A 7,812-nucleotide genomic window follows, 5' to 3' on the forward strand; every position below is an offset into this window, starting at 1 on the left:
TCCCTCCGGGCCCGCGCCCCGCCCCTCCCAGCGCCCCGCCCCCGCCCCGGCTCGCCCGGCCCCTCGCGGCAGCCTAGCCGCCCCGCCTCTCCCTCCCCGGGCTCGAAAATAAATTAGCCACCCAGGGGAAAAAGAGCAAATGACCCTCGGTGCGAGAGTGTCCTTGCGCCACTCTCAGGCCGCTCGCCCGCTCCCGCCTCCCCTGCCGTCGGAGCGGGAAGTTGCGCTGGGGGTGGAGGCCGGCCTGGAGGCGGGGAGACCAGGGAGGCCGGACGGGCGCGGAGGCCAGGACTGAGCTCTTGGCTGCCCTGAGTGGCCGCTGGCTGTGAGCCGCTTCCTGGGTCGAAGGGCAAAGGGGAAGGCAGCTGGCCGGACCCGCCCCGTCCGCTGCCTGGCCAAGACCACCTCTCCTAGGACGCCTGTGGACTCTGGCCTACGTCCCTGCCCTGGGCGCGCAGAGCAACTACAGAGTGCAGGATGCCCTGGCAGGTCGCAGAGCCAGGCGAGGGCACTGTCTCTGCACAGGTGCCACAGAACGGTGTGTGTGTGCGCGCGAGAGAGAGAGCCTGCACTATCGAAGCAGAGGACTCTGTGGTGGGACAATCACATTGGAGAGCATGCCTAAAAAGGCTACGGTCACCCTAGACCCACGGCACCTATGGATAAGGAAACCCATCCACCTAGTAGGCTTACAGGTGACCAGTGGAATTTGCGCTGAGGCACTCCCAGTCTAGAGTAGGCACCGTTTTAAACATGCGACTCAGAGCTTTGGTGGTGATATAGGCCAAGACTCCCTCAGCCTTTGGAGGCCATGGCACAGGCGCGACGCATATGGTGGAGGTTCTGGAGGAGCCCGGAGCCTCAAGAGGTTCTGTGACCGGCATTTCACACCCGTAGGTCGTGCTTCGGGGCTCTGCCGCCACCTAATCTAGGACTTCCTTTTCCTTCCGGGTGGCAGTTCGGCAAGAGCATTCGTAGGACAGGACTCACGCTGGAGGGGCTTCCTCTAACCTGCAGAACAGGCCTCTGACCTCCAGGTCTGGCAGAATTCTAAAGACTGTCTCTTCACTTGTGCTTACGTTTCCGGAGACTCGAGGATCCCACAGACCCAGGCCGCTCTGTAGACGCTAGGGAAAGGGAATTCACAGGCCGCCAATCACCTCCCCCCCCCCCAAGTCTAAATATGGAAAGAAGACAAGCAGCCAATAAAGTTCTGAAATTCATCAAGACCCGGGGCTTTTCCGGCCCCAGAATTTTCCTGTTTATATCCCACCTTCCCGTTCTTACCCACCCACACACCCCAACAGAAATCAGGGAGGCGCCAAGACTCAGGAGTGCTGGTCTAGGTCCCCAGCATCATAATCATAGAGGCAGGATGCAAACGGCCACAGACGCCATCATAGCAGGACGGGGGTGGGGGGGGGTGGGGTAGGCTGTGACAAAACAAGAAACTGCTTAAATGTGTTCTTTCTTCACTGTTAGGACACCTGAGGCCAGAGAGAAGAGACTTGCTCGGGAGCACTCAGAAATGCCTAATCTAGAGCCCCTGCACCCCCATTCTCTATACCCCCAGCCCTCAGGAGCCAAGCAGGGATATCTCTGTCATCCAGAATTGTGCCAGGATGCCAAGGCTGGCCTCGCCGATGGGTGGCCCTGGGACCAGACTACACCGGGTTCTAGGATGAGATGGTGCCCTTCTGAGGCACCCAGCTCCGCCTAGAGACAAAAGCCTTCCAGTGCCAGGGTCTCAGGAGAGCTTCCTCGTGCCTCACTGGGATGCTTCATGAGGCTCCACAGGCCTGCCCAGCAACTTGGCAGGATCAGATAGATGGCTTTGATTCTCAGGTGGCCATGGTTCACAGTAAGGGCTTAGTTAGCAGGTAAGGGGAGCCTGGTCATGTGCAGCCTTCACTTACATCCTGTCCCGTGCCCAGGCAATGAAGTATCGCTCTACTTCTCTAAGCTCATTAAGGTCCTGTTAATACATCACCTCGAAGCTGACACTCACTCAGTCCTGGCAAATGGCCTTTCATTATGCCTCCATTTTTGGCCCTTCTGGGGGGCTAATCTCTGAGGGCTCCTGCTTGACCCCTCTCCTATCTGCCCTCAGGCAAGGGATCTGTGCCCTGCATGGCCCCTTCCGAGGCCACTGGGAGCCTCCCAGGGCAGGTCAAGTGCCCACAATGGATTGGATAATAATAGTGATAACGATGGCTAATGCATCGCTCTTCCAGACCTGCCACCCTCTGCGGCCATTTGGTTTCTATCACTTCTGGCATGGAGCACCCACTGCCACCCAGCCCGGGAGCAGGGGCTACACTTGGTGTGAGGCTAGATGCCAGCAACTGCATGTGAATCCGTGTGCATGTGTGGGAGAGCATGTGTATGTAGGAGCCGGTAGGTACATCTTGGCCCTGAGATGGGCGTCAAGTGCTTTCCAAAACCACGCTGAATGCCTCTGCCCTCCAACTGGAAGGCTTTAGAGGGAGGGAGGAGGGCTCAGGGGAGGCAGGAGGAGCCAGACCCAGAGAAGGCAGGAGGAGCAGGTGGGGTGAGAAAAGGAAGAAAAGGGCCCCAGGGAAGGATGGGTGGATGGAGGAAGCAGAAATGGAGAGGAAAGGGTGGGAGCTCTCTCCATGGTCTTCTGCTGGCCCCTCAGGAGTCTCTGTGGGTAGGAGAGGAAGGAAGTGTGTCCTGCTGAGAGGACAGGGAGTGTGCCCAGAGGACACCACACCCCACCAGCTGCTGCCCAAACTTGCGGCTGGTTGGGCTCGGGCTGCTCTGGCTACAAATGCAGGTGCCAGCCTTTTGGAATTCCGGGTTCAGCCATCAAGACCCAGCTGCCTAAGTCTCCTTCATTGCCAAAGCCCTCCTTCCCATGCCCCACCCCCCAAGACCCTCCCAGCTGAACCTTACCCTGCTGCTTTTTTAAAACTTATACCAGTGTCCCCCACCTCTGCCTCCTGCTTCAGGCTGGGTCTGGGTCAGCACCCCCTCAGCCAGCCTGAGAGTCTCTGGGAACCTCTGGGAATTAGAGAATGCACCCTTTCCTTTCAGATAACATCTATGCCAGGCCGTTGGAGAAGAGCCTCTATTTCACCTCCACATGCCTAACTTAGGGGGACCCTAGCACCCCACACTCAGAATCCTCATTTTACTCAGTACTGCTGTTGCTATGGGATCAGAGCCCCTTAACCCTGCAGCACAACTTTTGCACCAGCAGCTTGAATTGACCCCGCTTTGTGTCTCTAGTCCCACAGAACTTAGTAACATCCCCACTGCTTACACTCTTCCACACCTTATTTTCAATTCAACCTTCAGAACTCAACTCAGTCGAGCTTGTGAAACCTGGCGGTCAGTAACTCCAAACCAGCCCTCCTCTAAGGTCCTTTCCAAGAAGGTTCTACACATTGAGTCAGATCTCTGCTTTTTGAGCGTCCCTCTTACTGTCCCACCCCTACCTCCCATCCCCCACGACCTCTACCCCCCCTGCCCCACCCCCACCCCCACTCCTGTCCATTCTAAGGCAGGACCCACCCCTGCAGGACCCACACCCTCTTAACCTGCCAGTTCCTGGAGACCCACAGGAAGTCTCTCCTCTCTTACAAAGTTTACAAACCCAGGACAGGGTGTGGAATTAGAAAACCAGTTTGCAGAGAAGGTCCCTTGCCCCTGCTTTGCCCTCTGGGGCTGGGCCTGATCGGAAAGTCTCAGTACATCTGGTTGTACTTAAGCCAACGGGTGGGTAACGTAGTGGACTGCGCCTCCTGATCAGCCTCCTCCCTTCTAACCCAGCCCTCCACTCCCTCCTCCAGCCTCAGTGGGGAGGGCCTTAGCAAAGCCCAAGAGGTTGAACCTAACCCTACCGGAGCTGTGGTGCCTTGGTGCTGTGGTTCTGAGGTGCCGTGGGACCGTGGGACCGTGGGACCATGGTGCCAAAGAGCCATGGGCCGTGAGATCCCGGAGCTGTGGGACCGTGGGGCCGTGGTGCTGTGGGACTGTGCTCGCTGGGCCGCAACTGAGCTACCTCCAGGCCCGTATGCGTTGCCCACTTGGACCAGCTCTAGCCCCCCCCACCCCGTTCACATCTGGGATAGTACAACGCCAAGAAAACAGCTGGTCCTGAAGCAACTCGAGCTGTCAGTCATTTTCCAGAAGCCTTTGCAAAATATTAAAGGATAACAGAAAAGAGCTTCAATAGGTAGTGTATGCCTGTAACCCCAGCTACCCCAGAGACAGAGGCAGAAGGATTGCTTAAGTCCTGGAGCTTCAGACCAGCCTGAGCAGCATAGTGAGACCCTCTCACAAAAAATAAGAGAGGGTCTTGGGAAAATAAATAAAGAACAGAGTGGACCGACCAAGATGGGCCTCAAAAGACTCCAGATCCTAGTAGACAGCCCCTACTGGTGCCCAAGAGTACTCGGCTCTGAGACTGGAGGCTTAGAAGACCCCAGCATGCTCAGAGAAGTAGGTACAGCAAAGTGGGGAACAGGCAGTACAAGAAGCCAGATAGATCCGTGCATGTCTATAACCCCAACAGCAGAGGCAGAGGCAGATAGGTCTACAAGGGGAGATACTCTCTCAAAGAAACCGTAGACGTGCAGCTACAGTTTAAAGACTAGGACTTGGGGTGCAGCGAAGGTTGCCACCCCCCTCACCTGGAAAGGGGTGGTGGTGTTCAAACAACATTTTGGAAAGTGCTGAGTGGCCACCATTATCAGGCTCAAAGCTGCCTATCCGCTGCTCTGCTTAGCTCAGGTTGGCTTGGAACTCACTCTGCAGCCCATGGAACTCACTCTGCAGCCCAAGATGGCCTTCGACTCACAGCAATCTGCCTGCCCCAGCCTCTTGAGTGCTAGAATTATAGTTGAATGCCATCGTACCTAGCTGTAAGTTGTAAAATCCAGTGTGTGTCTATGTATTCATGTGTGTTCAGGTCCATGGAGATTGGAGGTTGATGTGCAGTGTCTTTCCCAATATTTTGCCACTGTTTGGTTGTTGTTGTTGTTGTTGTTTTGGGGGTCTCACTATGTAGCCTTAGCTAGTCTAGAGCTTACTATGTAGACCAGGCTGGCCTGGAACCCACAGAATCCTCCAACTGTGCCTCCTCAGTGCTGTCATTAAAAGTGTGTTTCTTGTCTTTGGGGCTGGAGAGATGGCCCAGCGGTTAAGAGCGCTGACTGCTCTTCTAGAGGTCCTGAGTTCAAATCCCAGCAACCAAATAGTGGCTCACAACCACTATTGGGATAGTGGTTCTCACAACCCATAATGGGATCTGATGCCCTTTTCTGGTAGGTCTGAAGACAACTACAGTGTACTCATACAAAAACCAAATAAATAAAATTTTAAAAAGTGCGTGTCTACACACACACACACACACACACACACACACACACACACACACACACCTGGCTTCCATCTCGTATTTTGAGAAAGTCTCTCTGAATTTGGAGATCAGTGATTGACTAGCAAGCTCTGAGGATTTTCCCCAGCTCTGGGGTTACAAGCATGTGCCACCAGGACTGGCTTTTTATGTGGGTGCTGGGAATCTAAATTCATATCCTCATAATTGCACGGCAACCATTGTACCAAATGAGCCATCTCCCCAGTCCCAACCTGAAGTGCAGTTTTGTAATGCATCACTAGTGACCTCTTTGTGCCCTGAGGAATAGGAGACATTTTGGAGAAATGCCTATAAGGGACACTGACAGAGACAGAGCAACCTACATCCAGGGCGCACACACACACATACACACTCACACACACATACACATGCTAACACACACATACACACACTCTCACAACACACATACACACATACATACCACCACACACACTTACACACACATTCAAGCATACACACATCCATACACACACATACACACCACCACACACACTTACAAAAAACATTCAAACATACACACATCCATACACACACATACACACACACACACTCACACACACATACACACATACATACCTCCCCACACACACACATTCAAACACATACACACATCCATACACACATATCTACACACTCACACACACATACACACACTCACACACACTCATACACACTCACACATATACACGTGTCCACACACACATACACACATACTCATTATACATCCACATACATCTCCATACTCACACCCACACACGCTCGCACACATATACACATACACACACTCACACACATACACACATTCAGACAATACACACACTCACACGCATACACTCACAATCACATCCACACACACTCACATCCACATATACACACTCACACACACATACATACTCTCACACATATACACACACATTCACACACATACACACTCACACAAACTCATACACATATGCATACTCACACATGTTCACACACATACACACACACACACACACACAGTTTGGTTGCACAAGTAATTTTTATAGTCTCATAAAAATCAGACGTTAATAAAAACAATAGTTAAAAATTAAAATTGAGACACCTTTAATCCATTACCCAAAGGAAAATAGTGGCAGGTTTTTTGTAGCTGTCAAACATTTGGGTGTGTAAGTGTGTGTGCATGCCTGTGAACGTACATATGTGTAGAGAGATTGACACTTCTGCACCTGCTTTTCTCAACGACAAATATTTTGAACACCTCTTCTCGTCTGATGCTGTTGATGACAGCATAAAGAGGCAGATGACACACACTTACAAGAGTTAACTTTCCGGGGTTGGGGATTTGGCTCAGTGGCAGAGCGCTTGCCTAGGAAGCGCAAGGCCCTGGGTTTGGTCCCCAGCTCCGAAAAAAAGAACCAAAAAAAAAAAAAAAAAAAAAAAGAGTTAACTTTCCTATGCTGTTGATACTTTTTCTCAGAAACAAAATGTTTTTAATGGGATTCTTTTTAAAGCTTTAAACATGTGTTATGGACATGTGTGCCTGCACCTGAGTGCCACAGTGCACGTGTCAGGGGACCCTTCCAAGAAGGGTGGACTCTGTCAGGCTTGGCAGCAAAAGCAGTTACCTGCTCAACCATCTCACTGGCTCAGAAACGAAATCTTGATGAGGAAAAAATTTGTAGCCCACCTTTTGGGGAGGCTGGGGATACCTCTTAGCTTGAGGAGTCACCTAGCCCAGGCCTCTGCTCATGACTTGCCAGTTCCTTCGGTCAGCCTCCCAGACTGGCTTTGGAATGTGGCAAGTCCCCCAAGGCCTATGCCTCTCAGAGGCAGCACGAACTGCCCAACAGGACCTATCATGGTGGCCCTGACCCGGCCAGCAGGGATTCTGAGCATGAAGGTGGTTTCAGGAACCAACACACCTTCACTGAGCCCTGGGTCAAGTTGCACCAGGTCTCAAAACAGGAAGTGGGGTGCTCAGTGCTGGGAGTAGGGTGGCAGCTGAGTGATCCCTACCAGCACGCGACAGGGGCAGCCCTGCACCGTCAGAAGGTCACTGCTAACTGACTTACTGTACACATGAGACTCAGATTGCCACCTTGACCCGCTTTGGAATCGGACCAATAGCCCAAATATTGGTCTGCTGGCCCTGTGAGTTTTACACCCTGTGCCTTGACAGACACCCTCTCTCTTGCCTTCTCATTGGCTGCCTAAAGGCTGTGCCTCTGATCCGCACTTGATTGCGCCCAAAGTAGGTCCAACCGACTCCTGCACAGTGCAACATTTGTCTTCCCCCCACCTCTGGCGGGGTGCTAACAGTCACTTGGTGGGTGTGGGGAAGAGGAAGGGCTCCTCTGCAAGTTTCTATATCCCCTTGTGTTCGCAGCAAAGCCGCCGTTTCTCTGCAAACCCAAAAAAGGCTTGAG

Source organism: Rattus norvegicus, chromosome 7 (assembly GCF_021556685.1).
Source record: "Rattus norvegicus strain SHRSP/BbbUtx chromosome 7, alternate assembly SHRSP_T2T, whole genome shotgun sequence".
Lineage (NCBI taxonomy): Eukaryota > Metazoa > Chordata > Mammalia > Rodentia > Muridae > Rattus > Rattus norvegicus.